This window comes from Sphaerodactylus townsendi, linkage group LG13, assembly GCF_021028975.2.
Source record: "Sphaerodactylus townsendi isolate TG3544 linkage group LG13, MPM_Stown_v2.3, whole genome shotgun sequence".
NCBI lineage: Eukaryota > Metazoa > Chordata > Lepidosauria > Squamata > Sphaerodactylidae > Sphaerodactylus > Sphaerodactylus townsendi.
In genome coordinates this window covers 12,728,324-12,750,195 of record NC_059437.1, presented here as the reverse complement: position 1 = coordinate 12,750,195, position 21,872 = coordinate 12,728,324, and the positions used below count along the sequence as shown (strand labels likewise).

The 21,872-nt window shown below is 47.6% G+C and overlaps 1 protein-coding gene across 2 annotated transcripts in view; it reads left to right on the top strand.

Annotated features, from left to right (window-relative positions):
* The first annotated feature begins 11,879 nt into the window (after positions 1-11,879).
* The window catches only part of LOC125442778 (endothelin receptor type B-like), a 35,246-nt gene continuing 25,253 nt past the window's right edge, over positions 11,880-21,872 (top strand). The window contains exon 1 of one of the 2 annotated variants that reach the window (XM_048514467.1): positions 11,880-12,037. The gene's annotated coding sequence lies outside the window, so the exon portion shown is untranslated. Of the gene's footprint in view, positions 12,038-19,327; positions 19,369-21,872 lie in introns of those variants that run through there. The other variant, XM_048514468.1, reaches the window with a different exon arrangement.

Here is a 21,872-nt window from a genome sequence, read left to right as displayed (position 1 = left end):
GTCATGCCCCCAGGTGCCATTTAGGCCTGGTATGCCACTGCATCCATGACACAGAAGAACAGCCCCCTCTTTTTCTTTTGTGCAGGTGCACTAGAATTTCTGCACAATTACACTGAAGTGACAATTTTAAATATGTCTCTGCCTCCATTTTTACCATTGAGAAAATGGTAACCAGAACAATTCCTAAAGTGGGCACTATTATCTGAAGGAACTGAAACGCTAAATTCAAAATTCTCCCAAAGGAACTGGAACACGTAGCCCACCCCCACCACATACACAGCAAAACACATTTTTTTCAGTTACCGGAAATTAGAGCTTCAGTAACACACAATTGATACTGTGGCTCACTCCTAACTGTGTATCTTAATCTAAGTGTAACTGTGTATCTTAATCACAGTGTATCTTAATCTAAGATTACATCGCTAGTTCAGTGTGAAATTGACAAAGCTGATCCAATCATCCCTGTTTTTTTGTTTTTATGCATCTGTGCCTGAACATTAACATGGCAAACTGTATGAAATTGACAAAGCTGATCTAATCATCCCTGTTTCTTTGTATTTATGTATCTGTGCCTGAACATTAACATGGCAAACTGTATGAAATTGACAAAGCTGATCTAATCGCCCTGCCTCTTTCATCACAAGCTCTATGTGTAACTGACAAAGCTAATCTAATGTCACTGCTTCTTTGTATCATTGTGTCTATGCCTGAAGTTTAACATTGCAAGTTCTACTTGAAACTGACAAAGCTGATCCAATTGAAAGTTCCAGCTTGTATCACTGCCCAACTGTTAAGAATGCAAGTTCTATGTGAAATTGAAAGGCTGATCTAATCACCCATGCTTCTTTTCTCTGCCTCAATGTTACATCACTAGTTCAGAATGACAAAAAGAAAAAAAATAATATTCCTTTCAAAAATATGGCTTAAGGGCAGATTGGGTGACTACACAGGGGTGTGGATAAGGGCCAGGTATTTGATGTGGCAGAGAAATAAAGACTATTTCAACATGACTGCATGCTCAAACACTCTTCTTCTTTTTTGCTTGTAAGCATTTTACGTTTTTATAATAAAATCTTTTAAACATAACATGATCACGCACTCAAGGGAAACTGGCTTGAAAGCAGATAGAAAATATTGTGGTAAAAGTGCTCAGGAAAACAATGGAGGAAAAATGAAGAAAAAACATTTCTGGAACCAAATGGTGGGGGAAACATATGGAATTCAAAGGGAGAAGGGGGCGGAAGCAGCATTTGGTGGCAGCCTGTTGTCTGAAAATCAGATGTAATAGCAAGAGGTCCCTGGCCACTACCAGGAGATTGGCAACCCTATTTCCCAGAGTGTGGGGGGCAAAGATATTTGCCCAGGAGACCAATAATTCTTGGGCTTGCCCTGTAGTCATTCAGTCCGTCCCACTCTCCCAGTCCAATACACTTGATGGTGCTGCTGGAATTCCCTGGTTTCAATTTTTCCATCTGTAATGTTTGACTGCATTATGAGCTGTACACTTACACTACCCTCACCCCTGCTACTGCCCACCTCCTGCCCCACCCCCCATTATTCTGTGACTTAGGGCCCTTCCACACATGCAGAAAAATGCACTTTCAATCCACTTTCAATGCACTTTGCAGCTGGATTTTACTGTGCAGAATAGCAAAATCCACTTGCAAACAACTGTGAAAGAAGCGGCCACGACTTACCACGGCCGCCATTGCTGATGGGGAAGGGACAGCCTCCTTGGTGGCTGCCACCTTCCCTGGTGGCCTTGCGAGCTTCCAAGTGCTCGTGAGGTTTTTTTCCGGGCCCTAGGGCGCCTAGCAGTAACGCTGGGCGCCCTGATGTTGGTGGGGAGGTGGGCCTAGGCAGCCTTTATAAGGCTGGGCCTGGCCTACAACCTCCCCATTTGCCGGAGCTCAATTGTTGCCCACCCACCTCTCCCTGTTTGGCCTTATGTTAATGCATGCCTGTTTTGTTGGAGGGTTGGCGGTTTGCGCATCAGGGACTGATCTTTAGCTTGGTGTCAGTGGGTAAAATACCCGCTTTATTGGAACCTCCTTATGAGATTTGGGGTGGAGCAAGCCAAGGGGTAACCTGCCCAGACGTGGGCTTCTATGGCTTGCGCCCCTGGCAGCTAAGAGTCTTCAAGAAGTGGCAACCGCCCATCTGGAATCTCACAGCTGCTCCAGCGTGTGATAATTTTTCATCGGCAGGCGTGCTGAGAAAAATGTAGGTGTCTGGGGGACAGCACTCGTGCTGCCCAGCACACAGATCAGACCCTCATGCTGCGCCTTACGCTTTGTTTACCGTGAACCAATTTTTGTTAATAAAATGGCTATGGCCAACTTTTTCCCCACACAAAAAGTGTGTGTACTTTCATTTATTCCAGGAATGGCAGGGAGGCCTTTAGTTACTTCCCTCAAGCAGCAAAGTGTTGTCAAAGGCTTTCATGGCTGGTTTCAACTGGTTGTGGTTGGTTTTCCGGGCTGTGCGGCCATGGCCTGGTACAGGGATCTGCAACCTGTGGCTCTCCAGATGTTCATGGAACATGCTGGCAGGGGCTGATGGGGTTTGTAGTCCATGAACATCTGGAGAGCCGCAGGTTGCAGACCCCTGGTCTGGTAGATCTTGTTCCTACAGTTCTGCCTGCATCTGTGGCTGGCATTTTCAGAGTCTGTACAGACTTCTCTCTGCGATACACCTCTGAAGATGCCAGTCACAGATGCAGGCAAAACTTTAGGAACAAGATCTACCAGACCACGCCACACAGCCCGGAAAACCAATCACAACCCCTGTGAAAGTGGATTGAAAGTGTATTATTCTGTGTGTGCAGAAGGGGGCTTTAGAACATCAAAAGATCTTTTGCCTGCTTACCTGGAAGGCAAGATGCATGAAAGCAACCAGTACCATCAGTGCACATTTGGCAACACTGGGACCTGAGATTAGGATTGTTAAACTCCAGCTGCAGTCAGGAGAGCTTCGGGTGACAGAAATCAGATTCCCTGGGGAAAAAAAATGGAAGCTTTGGAGGGCGGAACTGGATCGAGATTCCAGCCTCCAGGTAGAGCCTGTGGATCCTCTGGAATTTCAGCTCATCTCCAGATTACCGAGATCAGTTCCCGTAATTTATGGCGTCATATTCCTGCCATTGTCCTGCTCCTCCCATAACTCTGCCCCATATCTTTGCCACGCACCGCCAGGAACTTTCCAATGCAGAGTTGGGAACTGTAGCTGGAATGGAGGTCTTGCAAAACAGACAGCCTTTTTTAAACGTTTGCCCAGCCCAGGGAAATGTGTTTGAAAGCCCATTTCAAACTGAGCCTGGCGAGTTTCACCCATCACTTGTTTTACCTCATGATCTGTTCTCAGTGTAGGCCAGAGCCTGGGATCACCTGATATTTGTACTGAATCTGGCAGACTGGAACTTTTTAATAACATCCTTGTGTTTGCTCCAGTCTTGAACTTGCAAGTGCCGGCTGGTGAATTGCAGTCAGGAACTCCCCCGTCCATCTGGGCCTTAAGAGTCCGTTCCAAGGCTTCCCCTTGCTGACCGATTCAACACACACGCCTCCTTTCCCCTTCAAAATGTTTACTTTCTGCCCTCATGCTTCATCACCCACCAGCATTTCTAAAGAGAGACCAAAAGCTATTATTCCCCATTCGTCTCAGCTAATGGCTCCATGACTTCACTTCTCTGTAATTCTTTGTTCTCTTTTCCTGCATCCAAATAGTCGCCTTGATGGCTCTTTCATTGGGGCCTGGTTTCAACTGGTTTGTTTCTTTCCAAATCAGTCATGGAATTGCTCAGAATTTACCCATGGTCAGCCAGATTCCCACTTTCTCAGAAACTGTGGCCCGGAAGGTTTCTCATGCCAGTTACCTCATAAGAAACCCTTTTGAGTGTGTAGCCAGTGGACTGGACCATATTGGGAACAGGGCCAATCTAAAACGTCCTCGCTGTGACTTGGGCTGTAGCCCTTGATCCTGGACTCAGGGATGGGGTGGTGGTGGTTTTCCATAGCGCCCCCCCCCCCCCCACTAACCTTGAACCTGGTGGCAAGGGAGACTCTGTCTACCTTATAGGATACTGGTGCAGTTGACGCCTGGGACCACCGTTAGAGGTATGCATTTGGCAAAAACCAGACCGAACCCCCCCTTGAAAAATACCTTATTCCAGGTTTTTTTCACCTGAAACAAAATGGCGTCAATCAAAACACAACCTAAAAGGCGATCTCCTAATCAAGCTGAATGTTTTTGGCAAAATTCAGGGGTCTGGATTGGTCTGCTGCCACGGGGGGGGGGGGTGTCCCCTTTCTCCCCCTCCTGTCTTTCTTGCTTAACTGCTAGCTACTGTTACTGCAGGGTAACGAATTTAAGAGAATTAAGCCCAAAAAGCTCAAGCCGACAATGAATAAAATTTAAGAAAAAATTTTATTCAGGCCAACGTACGGGCAAGCTAGTATCAGAGGAGCCACACAAAATGAATGCAGTTTCTTATTTTTATAGGTTACATCAGAACAGCATTTGAAAGAATACACCCCAAAATGCAACCATCATCAATCAATCACTGTAATGGGAGGGGATCATCCCTTTCCCCAAAACATTCAGGACAGGCAAGTGCCCTTATTGGAAGATGTCAGTATCCCACCCTTTGACATCCTGTGAACTAAGGCCCAGCCTCACCTTATCAGTATTGTTCTCTGTTGCCCTACTGTTCTAGACAAAGACAAAGAGCCTAAACATTTAACCATGTTCTTGCTCTGTATCAGAAAAAGGGCAGACTCAAGGTACTAGCAGGGACAATGAGACCTCAAAAACAACTTAGTTCACAATCTCTTACATTCCCATGTAGAAGTAAGAACAAGGGGCATTCTTCAGGGTTGTTACAAATCTAGTTAGCAACAGGGAAAAGGGTAAAGAGCAAAAAGGCCTGCATGTTTTCTTGTTCAGCAGCTTTATGGATGCCAACACCCCATCATAAGAAAAGGAAATAATGGGGAGAAACAGTCTTGCTTAAATTACCTATAGGGATTGGGGAAATCCTTTTAACCTAGCTCTGTGCCTACACTACTTCCAGTCTCCACATGGGGCTCGGAGGTGGTGAGTAACAGAACTGGATGCTGGCCTCAGCTGGTGTGCAGCTTTGCTGAGCCTGCCCATCCCCTTCCCCAACCTTCACGTGGAGTTCTGAAGAGGCGGGTAACAGCTAGTCAGCAATGTATGATACCACGGGGTCCAGTCCACCCTCCAAATCATCCATTTTCTCCAGGTTTCTGTTGTCTGAAGATCAGTTGCAATTCCAGGAGACCCCACCTAGAAGGCGGCAATCCTACTCACCAAGCCTTCTGCTAAAACGGAAGGCCTCCCGGTGGCTCCATTGACTCTGGACACTTGGAGTGATGGCAGGAGAGAGAGAGAAAAAACAGCAACATCCCCCATGTCACTCCATCACTTCCTGGTATAACCTAGAAGTGGCAAAAGGTAGCTTTAGGAATCATCAGAAACTCAATGGTAAATCCAGTTACTGGTGATTCCTATAGTGACTCTGTCACTCGTGGGTTCTGCTCAGAAGTGGCATAGCGACGTCACCCCCTGTGCCCCTGTGCCCCTGTGCCCCTGTCCCAGTCCTCCCACTAGTTGCTCTGATCAGCACATACGTGATGCCATTTCAGAGCTGCCAACAGGCAGTGGCGTAGGAGGTTAAGAGCTCGTGTATCTAATCTGGAGGAACCGGGTTTGATTCTCCGTTCTGCCGCTTGAGCTGTGGAGGCTTATCTGGGGAATTCAGATTAGCCTGTGCACTCCCACACATGCCAGCTGGGTGACCTTGGGCTAGTCACAGCTTCTCCGAGCTCTCTCAGCCCCACCCACCTCACAGGGTGTTTGTTGTGAGGGGGGAAGGGCAAGGAGATTGTAAGCCCCTTTGAGTCTCCTGCAGGAGAGAAAGGGGGGATATAAATCCAAACTCCTCCTCCTCCTCCTCCTCCTCCTCCTCCTCTTCTTCTTCTTCTTCTTCTTCTTCTTCTTCTTCTTCTTCTTCTTCTTCTTGGTGGCCTTCCATGTCGGGCACAGACTGCCATCACAGGCAATTGTTTCAGGTGATAAATAAAAGATATTTGGGATGTCCTGAACAAGTGAGGTTGATTAGAACTTGGGATCATGCCCTTTAGAGTTGTCGTCCTGCAGAATCAGCTCCCCTAGACACTTGACCTACGAGCCATTTACCGACAATACCAATTGAGCCTGTGAGTTGTAGTGTTTACAGTATTGGACGAGGATATGGGAAAGCTAGATCTGACTGCCCATTCTGCCAAGGAAGCTCACTTGATGACTTCGAGCCAGTCGGTCTCGGCCTAATCCAATTCTCAGCTGTAATCGGCCATGGGATGGCAAACAGCCAAGAATTAGAGGCGGATTACTGCACAGTGGCAACTGACCTCCAGCGCGGCCAACTTCCTTGAACCAGCATACAAGGAAGTTACTGCGTACAGGGAGCGTAAGTGCCACATGGCCTCCTGCGGAAAGCAAGAGCGCTTCAGGCACAGGGCTGATGCCGCAGCGGGGCAAAGAGGAGGCAAGCTTCCCCAACCGGAATCAGCTCATATGAATTTATTTATTTGTTTCTGCCATTTTTTCAAAGCTTTGTCCACTATATAGATTGGTCACATCTGAAGTAAAATATATGTGAAGTCTTGTCAAAGGCTTTCACGGCCGGAATCATTGGAGTGTTGTGGGGTTTCCGGGCTATATGACCGTGTTCTGGTAGCATTTTCTCCTGACGTTTCGCCTGCATCTGTGAAGATGCCAGCCACAGATGCAGGTGAAACTTCGGGAGAAAATGCTACTGGAACACGGCCATACAGCCCAGAAACCCCACAACACCCCATGTATATATTGGCAATACATTCATTTTTGATGTAGAAATTCTTCCAAGTCATGAGATTTTCAGCTCAGACCATTTCTGTGACTCCTCTGGCATCTTCACCCACATTGTTTTGTGGTTATCTTTAAATGTTGTTACCATTTTGTCTGGTTTAGTTTAACCCCAAATATTTAACTGGATTTGATGTTACTATGCATCCTGTGGTCCTTCTAATATCTTCCCCTTCCAGCTTTGTTAAAAACTTTAAATTTATTTTTATCTTTTTCATGTTGATTTTATAGCTCAAAAAGATCCAAACGGGTCAAGGTGTTCTATTATATATTGCATTTTCAAGTGACATTTATGATTGACAGCACCATACCATCAGCATAGCTTTTTATTTAGAACACTTCTCCGTCTAATTTCAATCCTTTAATGTTAGGGTCTTGTATGATCTAAGTAGCCGATGCTTACAGCAATAAAGAAGAAGAAGAAGAAGAGTTTGGATTTATATCCCCCCTTTCTCTCCTGCAGGAGACTCAAAGGGGCTTACAATCTCCTTGCCCTTCCCCCCTCACAACAAACACCCTGTGAGGTAGGTGGGGCTAAGAGAGCTCCAAGAAGCTGTGCCTAGCCCAAGGTCACCCAGCTGGCGTGTGTGGGAGTGTACAGGCTAATCTGAATTCCCCAGATAAGCCTCCACAGCTCAGGCGGCAGAGCTGAGAATCAAACCCGGTTCCTCCAGATTAGATACATGAGCTCTTAACCTCCTACGCCACTGCTACTCCTAAAATAGATAGAAAAGGTGACAATTAACAACCTTAACGTGTTTTTCCCCAGTTGGTTAACATTCCATTTCTTAGAATTGTTGCACACGGTTTTGTATAAAAATACTCTGTTTCAGATTCATAAATCAGATTCTTTATTGGTAAGTCTGGGATTGTTATTCTGAGTCCCCTTCCGCACATGCAGAATAATGCACCTTCAATCCACTTTCAATGCATGTTGAAGCTGGATCTTACTGTACGGAATATGAAAATCCACTTGCAAACAATTGCAGAAGTGGGCTGAAAGTGAATTATTCTGCATGAGTGTGGTATATGCACTCAGCTGGTGGAATATGTCTTGCGCTACGTGTTTTAAAACAACCTGCCCATGTCGTGATGCTGTTTCCCTTTTCTTACTCCCAAAATTACCAAGCCAGAGAGTTGACCCATTCCATACTTATTTAGTTCATCCTTTTTAACTAACGCTGCTCCCCATTCCCTTCCCTTCATTACCAGTGAAGGGGCCGCAGCGGGCAGTCTGTTGGATTGAACCTGTCTGTTCAGGATAGTCCACCCCAACCTCATCAGAACTGGAAGCACCAAACAGCTAACAAAGGAAGTTCATTGAGTAGGTCTGCAAAGCTCTAATCAATTATCTCACTGAATTATCCATTAAAAGCAGAAATTATAGTTTGATACTTTGTGGTATATCATCATTATGCTTCAAACAGTTCTTGATTGAGAAAGAAAATACTGTTTGGGCCTCTGCCACATTTGCACTCTGATGTCACCATGAACAAGCTAAGCAGATCTTTGGATTCCACCGATGCTAAAAGGTTGGCTCCATCGTGAAGCAGAGAAGGGTAATTTTTGTAGGGGACTGGTGGGAAAATCATAGGCAGCCCAATCCAAAGTGTGTAGGGCAGAGCCGTAGCGAGGGGGAACTGTGCTTGGGGCACGCGTGCGCCCTGCGCCCCTGCCATGCCCCCGCCCGCCCCGGAACGCCCCTGCCATGCCCTTGCCACACCCCCTCACTGGTGTGTGCCCAGTGCATCATGCCCCCGTCCCCTTGGCCCTACACCACTGGTGGAGGGGGATGGAGCAGTAAAGCACAAACCAAGGATGGCACCAAAGCATCACCTCCAAAGAGGCAATTGGAAGCATGGGTGCCAGAAAAATGGGGAAAAAATCTCTTCTCTCCCCAGGGAAGCCTATTGCTGCAAATGACTTATGCTACCCTTTTTAGTGTAAGTCTATGATGCAAAAAGGGGGCATTCCCAGGCCAAAACTGCACTGCCAGCTGGCCCAGGACCATGCCAACATGGACTCTTGCAGTGGAGAGGTGCAGGCACACAGCAGCTTCTGAGATTGGGTACCATGTAGTTGTACACCGCCCTCCCACTGGCATAATAGCCCCTCTGTATTTGCCCCTTACACCAGCAGAGTAGGTACCTGTATCGGTGCGAGCCCGTACTACTTCCAATGCTCCATTTAGTCGATTCCGCACTTGAGAATCGACCTAGGTTCGACTTGGGTCCCTGAAAAGTACTGACTTAGGTTGACTCCGTTGTTATTCCCCACAGCAGCCGAGGTCGTCCCGCCAGAGTCGAGCTCAGAGAGCGGGATCACCTCACTGCCTCTTTGCTCCTCATTCCCGATTGGCTGCTGTTCTACCACGGGAAATGTGAACGTCCCTTTTTTTTTTACGTAATGGCAACATAGCCACAAAGCAGTGCTCTATGTAGCTAAAAGCAGCATGTAAACGTGTGCTATTTATATGTATGACCGTTGCTTCGTATACAAGAAGGAAAATATTTTCTATAAGGCACACTTTTCCCCATCGCGAGTCTCCCATTCTGCGCATGCCCAAAACACTGAACTGTGATTGGCTGAACGGGAGAGTCGCGGTGAGGACGATTCCCCACTTTACCGGCTTCGACCTGAGTTCGACCTAGGTGGAGTTGGAAATTTAGTTCATCCTGGTGGAATTGGAAATTTGACAGTTAGAGGGGGCAAAGCTGGGACGGACTTGCATCAAACTCAGAAACTGTGGGGAATACCAAGGTTGAACCCAGGTCGAACCTAGGTTGATTCAGCAAGTGGGGAATCGACCTATGAGTTTCTAGCTGTGAGCTTAAAGGGGACAATCTAGAAAAGGCTTCACCACCTCAGTTAGAACCTACATGAGAATATGCAACTGCCCATTCTTAGGTGAAGGCAGCATAATTTCAATCTTCTTCTAGCAGTGAACTTTAAAAAGAACCTGATTAAAGACTCTGTAGAGGATGCCCTTCGGGGATGCCCTTCGGGGATCGGGCGGTATATAAATCTAAGAAATAAATAAATAAATAATGAATCTGTTGCATTCCCTACTCCCCACACTGATACCTGTAGGTTTCCCTAACAGAATAAACAGAAAAGGATCCGGGTTCAAATGCTCCCTCTGCCATGAAGCTTACTGGATGACCTCGGGCTAACCCACATTGCAGGTAGGGTGTGCGTTTGAAGAAGAAGAAGAAGAGTTTGGATTTATATCCCCCCTTTCTCTCCTGCAGGAGACTCAAAGGGGCTTACAATCTCCTTGCCCTTCCCCCCTCACAACAAACACCCTGTGAGGTAGGTGGGGCTAAGAGAGCTCCAAGAAGCTGTGCCTAGCCCAAGGTCACCCAGCTGGTGTGTGTGGGAGTGTACAGGCTAATCTGAATTCCGCAGATAAGCCTCCACAGCTCAGGCGGCAGAGCGGGGAATCAAACCCGGTTCCTCCAGATTAGATACACGAGCTCCTAACCTCCTACGCCACTGCTGCTCCTTTGGTTGGCAAAGCCAACCAAAAATTGTTATTTAGGGGAGGTTCCCCACACCCAAAGAAAACGGTGGCAATTAAGGGAGCCAAAAACTGGTTCCTACTGCTGAATGTTTTTGGCATTATATCAGCAGCTCTGGCCCCGTTACCATTTAAAAAAAATAAACTGAGGGGAAATCCCATCTTCCCCTCCCTCTCTGGCCCCACCCGCACATGCAGAATAATGCACTTTCAATCCACTTCCAATGCACTTTGCAGCTGGATTTTACTGTGCAGAATAGCCACATCCACTTGCAAAAAATGGTGAACGTGGATTGAAAGTGCATTATTCTGCATGTGTGGAGGGGGCCCCTGTCCCCCTCACTTACCTGCTGGCTGGCTGGGTCTTAGAGGCAACAGGTGGTGCAAAGCCGAATGCTGGACCTGACTGAACTGAGCCTATCGGCTCTGCCCCACCTGCTGCCTCCATGACCCAGGTGGAGTTCAGAGGCAGTTGGGATTTTCTGGGTCTGGGTTTAATAGGCCTTTTAAAAAATGAATAGGAAGGAAGTCTTCCTTACTGGTATGAAGATTCGGCTTTTTGGGGGAGGACTTTTCAAAAAAGTCTGGTGCGCACCCCTACTTGCAGGGTTGTTGTGAGGAGAAAATGAAGGTGGGAATAGCCATATATGCCACCCCAAGCTCCTTAACTAGGGTCGTTTCCCCACTTACCTGCTGCTGCGTGTTACTCTCCCCAAGTAGTGCGGGGTCCCCCGGCACTCCCCACTACAGGGGCGGCGACAACGCAGCCTCCCCAACGCTGACGCTGTCCCGCCCCCTCAGCGCGCGTCATTCCTGGTGCTCCTCAAAATGGCACCTTTTGATGGGAAGCCCAGGAGCGTGCCAGAAATGACGCGCGCTGGGAGTAGCGCAGTGGTGGTGAACCTTTGGCACTCCAGATGTTATGGACTACAATTCCCATCAGCCCCTGCCAGCATGGCCAATTGGCAGGGCCTGATGGGAATTGTAGTCCATAACATCTGGAGTGCCAAAGGGTCGCCACCACTGGAGTAGCGCGTAACAAAGGGTGGTCGAGGTAAGTGGGGAAACAACCAGGATGAGAATTTAATTAATGGAGCAAAAATATTCAGAACCCTGTTTTGGTTGGGCACTCGTTAAAATGTGCTTGTAAGACCCACTAAGCCACAAGATCGTGATCATGAGTCAGGGCCTCCCTTTCTTCAGATGGGTATCTCTGTCTTTACCTCCTCCCTCCCTACTCCTTTGTGCCCGAAGCACAGAACGTATGATTTTCCACTCCCTCATGACATCTTTTTAGTGTCTGTCCTTCTCTTTGGTCCTCTTCTGTTCCAGTGCCCATTGGCTGCAGTGCATGATTCTAGAGGAGGGGCAGGCCCACAAAACTATCTATAATAACAGCCCCCTCTAGCTTGAAACACTTCTGCAAACTCCATCAGGCTGTGCCTGACAGCTGCTTCTCAATTGGTGCTAAAGTGCCTGGATTTCATCCGCTGACCTTCAGAGTTGATCTGTCTCACTGCACAGGGGAAGTGTCTTCACTGCAAAAGATCCTTCTTGCGAATAAGCCCAATCTCCATTTGGACTAGAAAGGTAATGGAACTGATTTCGTGGCAGGGTTGCTGCCCGCTCAGGATTTGCACAGAATGTATTGTCGAAGGCTTTCACAGCCGGAATCACTAGAGTGTTGTGGGTTTTCGGGGTTGTATGCCTGTGTTCCAGTAGCATTTTCTCCTGATGTTTCGCCTGCATCTGCGGCTGGCATCTTCCTCTGAAGATGCCAGCCACGGATGCAGGGAAACGTCAGGAGAAAATGCTATTTGCACAGAATGTTGACCTTTGGTTCTTCCCAAGTACCTGTTGTCATGAACGGAGATTTTCTGTATTGGGGTCAGAGGCAAAATAGCGCATGCCTGAGGTAAATCAGTTATTCGAACTTCCAACATTTTATTTGAGGATCAAGGCTGGTTCCAGTGGCAAAAAGAACAGCAAGTATGCTTTAAAAATAAAGGAAGGTAATTGGTGGTAGGAAAAAAGGTATATCTTAATTGGTTACTAGATAGATCTGATGAGAGGCTGGTGAATGCTACAGGCCATTTTTGCCATGCGCACTCTAAAACTTGAAATGGTTGTGTACCGGTAGGAGATAAAGAGATGTACAATAGAAGAAGAAGAGAAGAGTTTGGATTTATATCCCCCCTTTCTCTCCTGTAGGAGACTCAAAGGGGCTTACAAACTCCATTCCCTTCCCCCCTCACAACAAACACCCTGTGAGGTGGGTGGGGCTGAGAGAGCTCCGAGAAGCTGTGACTAGCCCAAGGTAACCCAGCTCGCGTGTGTGGGAGTGTACAGGCTAATCTGAATTCCCCAGATAAGCCTCCATAGCTCAGGCGGCAGAGCTGGGAATCAAACCCGGTTCCATCAGATTAGATACACAAGCTCTTAACCTCCTACGCCACTGCTTTACCCACAGGCTCCAGGCACCAAATGCAGCTGTATTGTTAAAGCCAAGGGGGTCCAGTCCTGTTATCTCACTGGCTCTACTAGAAGTCTGCCAAGTTAACACAAATAAGACATTCTTGATTTATTTGGAGGAAAACCTTCAGTGATAATCAGGAGTTAGTTCTACCACTCTTCATATAATTTGTCCTACATAAAATTGATTTTTCAACTTGGCTTCCAACCCAGTTGGAGAAGCAAAATGACTTCACTGTCGGACGCTCTACGCCAGGAGATGAACAAAGGGAGTCTATCCCAGTTCATTCTCTGGGACTTTTCAGCAGCTTCTGATAACACGGACCACAATATCTTCCTGGATTGTGAGCACGGGGTACCGCATTCTGAAGAATTCACTCCTATTGGGTGGGTGGCTTCCAGATGGTGACGCAAGGAGACTAGTCTTCGGGCCCTTCCCCACTTTATAGGCGAATACTTACGAAGCGCTGCGAATCCGAAGCACAGCTGGAGTTTTGAAGCGCGCGGTCGATGTCCCCCACTTCTGAGGCTCCGTCGGCTCACTCTCTGAAAGAAGCAGCACCTAGTGCGAGCGTCAGGATGTTTACATTTCCCCGGACTGTCATGTCGGTAGCAGATGGTCCTGGTAGGTCAGGGCGGGTCTCCAATTGGATCGGTCCAGCGATGCGGCTGATTGACGGAACAGGTCCTGATCTCCGATTGGTCTGTTAGTTTGGTTTGGGGTCCGAACAGCTCGTTTCCAGCGGGACGGGAAAACGTACAGATGTCACAATGCACATTTGTAACTGGCCTTAACTACTAATCGCTTCTACTTGGCTTTTGCCAAGAAATGAGCGGCGACCTTGGCGGGTGTCTGTCCGTCATTTGGGAGAGAAAGGGAGGGGGTGGCCTGGAGGCCGGTCTCCCTACCCTGTCCCCCGGCTGCTCTGGAGGGCGTTTAGCCTGCTCGACGGCGGCGTGGCTTCTGCAGCCCATGCCTTCCCTCCATGCCATGGTGGGGGAAAGAGGCTGCAAGAAGCCGCCGCCGCCCGTCGAGCAGGCTGAACGCCGCATAGAGCAGCCAGTCAGGCTGGGCAGGTTAAAAGCAGCCATAATGGCTGCGATCGTTCGCGGGGGGGGTGAGGGCGACCTGGGCGGGAGGGAGGGAGGGTGACCTGGTGGCTGGTCACCCTGCCCTGTCCCCGGCGCTGCTCTGAAGGCGTTTGCCCAGCCCGAGGGGTGGCGGCTTCTGCAGCCTCTTTCCTGCCATGGCAGAGCTGGGGAACTCTCAGTGGCTCTACCATGGAGGGAGCGGCCCGGGCTGCAGAAGCCGCCGCCGCCGGCTCTGACCAGGCCAAACGCCCTCCAGAGCAGAGGCTGAGAAGCCGAAAGGCAGCCTTCTTAGCTGGATGCACGTCTCGCGGGGGGGGAGGTCCACTGATGTTGTAGGGGAGGGGGTGGCCTGAAGCTGGTCTCCCCTAGATAAATGAAGACACGTATAAACTATGCAAATGGCCGCGTGCACTCCAAGCCCACCCTTGAATAAAGGAAGAAACGCGTGATGCCTGTTCAAATGGCAGCGTGCACTTTCGAGCCAGTGAATAAGGGAAGAAGCGAGTTATGATACCCGTGGAATAAAATTCATTGAATAAGGGAAGAAGCGAGTAGCGATGCAAAGCGATGCAAAATGGCAGCGTGCACTCGGAAAACCGTGAGTAGGCCCAGCTCACCCGTCAAGAAAATGGGAAAGAAATGGGGGAAGAAGCCGATGCGCATACGCACGCTTCATACTTAAGCCTGATGGTGGACCAGTGGGTCCACGTCGCCTCTCAATTATGTGAAGTCCATAACCCCGAATTGACCACCCAGGCTTCCCCACAACCCCGCGCTGGCCTGGGGTTCTTCAAACTCCCTAGTTCCGAAGAGGGGCAGAAATGCCCAGCTAAGGAGCCGAGAGGAAGGCTGACTGCGATAGGAAGCTGACTGCGTGAGTCGTTGCCCAAGAAGTAGTGGGGAGCGCCCTTGGAGTTGTGAGTACTTCAGTGGATAAACGCGCGGTATAAGGTGAGTGGGGAAGGGCCCTTCATCTCCATGTGTGGTCCTTTACAAGGTGCTTAGGAGTTCAAATTTTATCCCTGGTGTATTGGGAGGTTAAAAGGCTTCAGTGTATATCGAATCTGGAGGAACCGGGTTTGATTCCCAGCTCTGCCGCCTGAGCTAATGGAGGCTTATCTGGGGAATTCAGATTAGCCTGTGCACTCCCACACACGCCAGCTGGGTGACCTTGGGCTAGTCACAGCTTCTTGGAGCTCTCTCAGCTCCAGGGGGAAGGGCAATGAGATTGTGAGGGGGGAAGGGCAAGGAAATTGTAAGTCCCTTTGAGTCTCCTACAGGAGAGAAAGGGGGGATATAAATCCAAACTCTTCTTCTTCTTCTTCTTCTTCTTCTTCTTCTTCTTCTTCTTCTTCTTCTTCTTCTTCTTCTTCTTCTTCTTCTTCTTCTTCTTCTTCTTCTTCTTCTTCTTCTTCTTCTTCATCATCATCATCATCCCCTGCGCTATTTAGCATTGAAATGAAACTGCTAGAGGAGGTTATCCAGAGGTTTGAGTGGGGGGCACCCTTCACATTGATAGCACCGTTTCATGTACTTCAGCTACAGCTGTGGAAATCCACACCAAGTGCTGTCAGTTGAGATTTTAGCTGTCTTATTCTGTCTGTGCTGAATGGGACTGCATTCCTCCGAAAGACCAAATTTGTATCTTTAGAACCATCATTGCGGAAGGCGGCACAGGTGACATCTGCTACTTGTTGTACCTTCCATGAGCTTCATTTGGTACACCGGCTGGGACAGAAATGACCAAAGTTATCCACACGGTTGTAATATCAGTGATAGTCTACTATAATGCCATATGTATGTGGGGCTGTCTCTGGCAGATTTCACACGGGCCCCTACAGTGGCCTCCCACCAGTATATATGATGCCAGTGGAGCCCCGGGCCCGTTCGGACGCTGAGGTGCAAGGGCGCCTCCATTTTCTTTCCCCACACTTACCTTCTCTCCCTGGGAGTTCCGTAGGGACAGGGAGGCACGCCCACTGACTCCCGGGGGTCAAAGGTCAGCATGAGTGTGCCTCCCTGTCCCTACAGAGCTCCGCAGGGAGAGAAGGTAAGTGTGGGGGGAAATGGAGGCATCAAAGTGGCGCCTCCGATCCGATGCCATTTGCATGGCGCCGGCTGGGAAACGCTGTTTCCCAAAAGCCTTGCTAATTGAGCTAGGCAGAGAAACAGTGGCCCCTTCCGCACACGCAAAATAATGCGTTTTCAAACCACTTTCACAACTGTTTGCAAGTGGATTTTGCTATTCCGCACAGCTTCAGAGAGCACTGAAAGCAGTTTGAAAGTGCATTATTCTGCATGTGCGGAATGAGCCAGTGTTTCTGCCCCGATGGGGGGAAAACGCACAGGGTTGCCTCAATGCAGATGTGGTAGCCATGCGAATGGCAGCCGTGCAAATGGGGACCATTTCTAGAGTCTACTTTATGTGTGCTTACAAAAGCATACAGATGTTTTGATTAAAATTTTAAAAACAAGCCATGTTTTCTGACATCTTGGTGGGTTTTCCTTTCTTCTGTGCAGTGGCTGGGTCCTTGCTTGGAGTGCAATCCAAGAGTGGGGGTGGAGTCCTGGAAGCAGTGTGGGGATGTGCCAATGCTGGTGCCCACCCTGCCAGTGTAAGCAGCAAGTATGCCAGTGCAGGGCCATTATGCCAGTGGCGGGATGCAGTGCAACTGTAAAGCACCCAGTCCAAAAGCTGCTGCATGCACTGGCATCCCTCTGCCATGGGAGCCCATGCCAGCCTGAAGGGGGTGGTCTAGGAGCATTCTCAGGGGCAGATCCAATTTTAGGCAGGTTCCAAAGGGCTTTTGGATTGCCTCTATGTCACCCAAGACGTCCTGTCACATGTTAGTGTCTCATACCCTTTGGACAGCAATAGGGGTTTTCAGGTTGGCCAGGGAGTGTTTTCTCCCCAAGTTCCTTGCACTGCTTGAAAACCCTTAGTAGACACCACATCCCTGGCCCCAATGGATCTACACCCTCTTTTGGTTTGGGCTATAACGTCTAAAGCTCCAAATTGATTGAGCATGCAAGGAGCTACCTTCACCTCCATTACTGTGCTGGTTAATTTTCATTTGATACCCTCCTCTGCATACCTCTGCGATAAAGTGGTGACCAATGAGAAAGGTGTTTTTTTTTTCCTGTAGTGAAAATCAAACTTTGGCATTCTATCTCTGGGCATATGTGTCTGATGTCACCACTGTTTAATGCTAAGCAGCCAGCCCAAATCTGTTTTGTTCTCTGTGGTGATGTTAAGGGCCCGGTTTGCTCCAGAGGTGGGATCCAGCAGGTTCGTACAGGTTCCCGAGAGTAGGTTACTAATTATTTGTGTGTGCCGAGAGGGGGTTACTAATTGGTGATTTTGCCACGTGATTTTTGCCTTAATTACGCTCCTCCTCTCAGCAGTACTTGAAGCAGTCTAGCAGGAGGTGCACCGGTGTGTGTGGCAGGCTGCACCTGCGTGCATTCGTTTCCCGCCCAAGGACCGGCACAGCGGCTGCATCCTTGCCACAGCCCCGCCCAGGAATGCCCAGCCATGCCCCTGGAATGCCCAGCCACGCCCCCATCATGCCCCGCCAGCCCCATTGGCACTACGCCACAGTTTGAATCCCACCACCATGGGAACCTGTTACTAAAATTTTTGGATCCCACTGCTGGTTTGCTCCCTCCTCCTCTGACTCTTCAGCCTTCTCATCCAATGAGGAGTCTGCCTACTTGTCAATGACAATTTCCTGCTGCTACCCTGAGTGGTGTCAGGAGAAAAATAAAATTTAAAAAATGGCTCTCAGACTGGCGGTGTGATGTCAATTTCAGGAAAATCTAAATGTGATCCTTTTTAGAAATTGCCAAAAACGTCATGGTTTTATGGTTCCTAATGAGGTGAGATGTCACTTTCAGGTTTCCTCAAAAACTCTAATTGGAGCTCCTTTGGAACTCTAATTAGCTGAGTGGTCCAAAGAGGGAAGAGTCTTAATATGGGCAGCATAGTTACTTCTTTTATGAATGGAGCAGCTTTTCACTGTATGTTTCAAAACAAAAGATTTTGCCATAGAGACTCTGAGTCCATATAAACAACCAATGGTGGTTTTCATCAGAGGTGGGATCCAGCAGGTTCTCACAGGTTCCTGAGAGTAGGTTACTAATTATTTGTGTGTGCCGAGAGGGGGTTACTAATTGGTGATTTTGCCACGTGATTTTTGCCTTAGTTACACCCCTCCTCTCAGCAGTAGCGCACAGAACTTGAAGTAGTCTAGCAGGAGGTGCACCGGTGTGCGTGGCAGCCTGCGCTTGCGTGCATTCATTTCCCGCCCAAGGCCCAGTGCAGTGGCTGGGTCCTTGCCACAGCCCCGCCCAGCAATGCCCCACCCCTGGAATGCCCGGCCATGCCCCATCAGCCCCGCCCATCCCCATTGGCGCTACGCCACAGTTTGAATCCCACCACCATGGGAATCTGTTACTAAAATTTTTGGATCCCACCACTGGTTTTCATCCAAAAACCTGAAGTTCCAACTTTGTGCACTGCTAGTCTTTGTCTGATTCTGTCAGTGACTCTAAATGTTTATAAGGTCCACCCATGTTCTGCCAGCCTCAGGGTAGAAGTTATTAACCCATAAGGAAGTCTCTTCTACTTAAGGAGTGTGACTGATTACAACTGGATCAGGGTCTTTTAAGCTGTGGCCCTATAGAATCAGCCCGTCTGATTTCTTAGGCCATATATGGAAAATTGAAAGTTGCTATCCCGCCCCAGAGCCCTTCTATCCCGCCCCAGAGCCCTTCGGGGACGGGGCGGGATAGAAATTTAAAGTATAAATAAATATAAATAAATAAAATAAAAGTGCAGCTGATATTGTCCTTGGCGTATTATTTTGAGGATAGTAGAAGATGGAGGCTTCCATTGGGCATGTAGAGCATTCACTATGAATAGGAGCAGATCAGCTCATAGTTGGTGTTAATATGGGCTTGGGTGGGGAAAGATCAAAGTGAGGGTTCCCTGAGAAGCATTGGCCTAGCCAGCATCAAATCTAAGGTTAGTCTTTAAATTAAATTTGATTAGTTTGATAGAACTCATTCTAGATAATAGCTACTTTAAATTTTTGGATGATTTCTTCTTACAAACTAGAGGATTAAGTTGTCTGCAATGAATTGAAGACCGCAATATTTATGAATGAACTTTTGTGATCAACTGCAAGAACATGGAATTTGAATGAATGTGGAAGTGTAACCCCCATGCCCAGAATGGGCTGAACCAGTAAGGGGGTGGAGACTCAGAGCAGCAGAAAGGCTGCAGAGCTCTTTGGAGAAGACAAGGCTACCAGACTCGGACCTTGATTTCTATAAGCCCTTAACACCTTGTTAAGGTAAACTGCAATATTGTTGGGAACTACTGGGAGGGTAGTTGTTTATTTTTGCTATGTTGTAAATGTTGGAGTTTATTGTTTCAGGGTTTCTTTTTGTGGTTGTAATGGGTGAGAGTTCTCCTGGAAACCTTCATCATGTTGCATCCTGTTCATCAAGCCCTTGGAGTCTTCAGGAGCTAACCCATTTGCAAAGAAGAATTGGACTTGGCAGTATCAGTAGACTGTAACTAGAAGGACTTGAAATGCAACCTGAACAGGACCTTGAATTGTAATGTTAAATGTTGATGTTTAATGTTATTTGTAAAGAAAAGTAAACTGTTTTGTTTAAATTTGGTTCTTTGCAACTCCTTCCAAGTACTGCCCCACAGAACCCACAAGCTGAGGTTACAGAAGCACCTTTGAAGGGACTGTTTATGTTTAGATGATTGAATAGAAAAAGAGAAAAATAATTCATGTGATGATACAACAGTGAATGATGAAATTCTGTTGATATGAAATAGATATATGATTACAATTACATGGCTGCGAACATCAACAAAAGCAAAAATGTCGTGGTAATGGGCGATTTTAACTATCCCCACATAAACTGGAAAAATGCATGTTCAGGTCATAGTAAGGAGAGTACATTCCTAGATATGCTAAATGACTGTGGCTTAGAGCAGATGGTTGTAGAACCAACCAGGGGAGAGGTGATCCTAGATCTAATTCTATGTGGGACCCAGGACCTGGTGCGGGAAGTCAGTGTTGTTGAGCCGATAGGGAAACAGCTAACCACAATGCTGTCAGATTCAGTATCTCTGCATGCTAACAAGTGACAACTAATAATGTAGTTACATTCCGCCTTCAGAAAGGGAAATTTCTCAAAGGTGAGGGGGATACTGCACAGGAAGCTGAAAGCGAAAATCAAGAGAGGCAAAAAATGTCCAAGGTGCTTGGAGGTTATTTAAAAAACACAGTCTCAAAAGCTGAGCCGGAATGTGTCTGGTGAGGTTAGGAAAGGCAGCCTTTAGTCCAAAAGAAAGCCACCAATGGTTAACAATAAGGGAAGCCGAGGAAACGATTAGGAAAAAAAAGATGCTCCTGTAGAAAATGGAAGTCCAACTTAACTGATGCCAAAGAAATAACAGAGAGAACACAAATGGTGGCAAAAGAGAAGCAAGTTAGCTGTAAGGGAGGCAAAAAAGGATTATGAGGAACTTATGGCTGTGAACATCAAGACTAGCAACAAACAGTTCTTCAAGTACATCAAAAGCGCTATACGAACTAGGGAAGCGGTAGTCCAAGTAGGATTAAGATGTAGCGAACGTGCGCCGTGTGCTGTTACGACAGGGAGATTGCAGAGTGAAGTTGAATGAATTCTCCGGCAATCTGTTCTCGAATTCAAGAGGAGGTGAGGAAAATCCCTGCACCTGAGTCAAGCTTCTTAGGAGGTGAATCTGGTGAACCAGCTTAAGATAGTGGTAGACAAGGAAGAAGTTCTGGCAGCCATTGATAAACTAAATGCTACCAAATCCCTTTAAGCCCAGATTGCATTCATCCAAGAGTTCTTAAAGAGCTCAAGCTAATGAAATTGCTGATGTTCTCACATTAATATGCAACTTATCCCTGAAATCAGGCTCCATCCCTGAAGACTGGAAGATGGCCAATGTCACACCAATCTTTAAGAAAGGTTCTAGGGGGGACCCAGGAAATTACAGGCCAGCCAGCTCTATCATCTGTTCCTGGTAAATTAGCAGAATCTATCAATAAAGATAAACCGCTGTTAAACATGTAGAAAAGCAAGACCTGCTGAGGAAGAGTCAGCATGGCTTTTTTAGAGGCAAGACCTATTCCTACAAACTTACCAGGAAGTTCTTTTGAGGTGCGTAAATGACACGTGGATAAGGGGGAACCAGTGGACAATGTCTACCGACTCTCGCAAAAGGCTTTTGACCGTAAAGTTCCTCTACCAGAGACTGCTGAGAGGGCAAACCCTGCGCTAAATGAACAATAAGAGGGGAAGTCCTCCCATGGATTACCAAAAAAACTGGTTGAGGAACAGGAAACGTAGCAGGTATAAATGGGAAGCCCGCACAATGGAGAGATGTAGGGAGTGCGTCCCCTACATCCGTTTTGTGGACCAGCGCTCTTTGAACTTATTCATAAATGACCTGGAAGTAGGGGTGGGTAGTGTGGTGGCTAAGTTTGCAGATGATACCAAATTATGTAGGGTGGTAAGAACCACAAAGGATTGCAAAAGAGCTCCAAGTGGAGCTTTGATAAATTAGGAATTAGTGGGCTAAGAAATGGCAAATGCAGTTCAATGTAACTAAATGTAAAGTGATGCACATAGGGGCAAAAAATCCAAACTTCACATACACGCTACAGGGGTCAGTGCTATCAGTCACAGACCAGGAAAGGGATTTGGGTGTCTTAGTTGATAGTTCCATAGGAATGTCAACTCAATGCATGGCAGCTGTGAAAAAGGCAAACTCTATGCTGGGGATCATTAGGTGAAAAGGAGT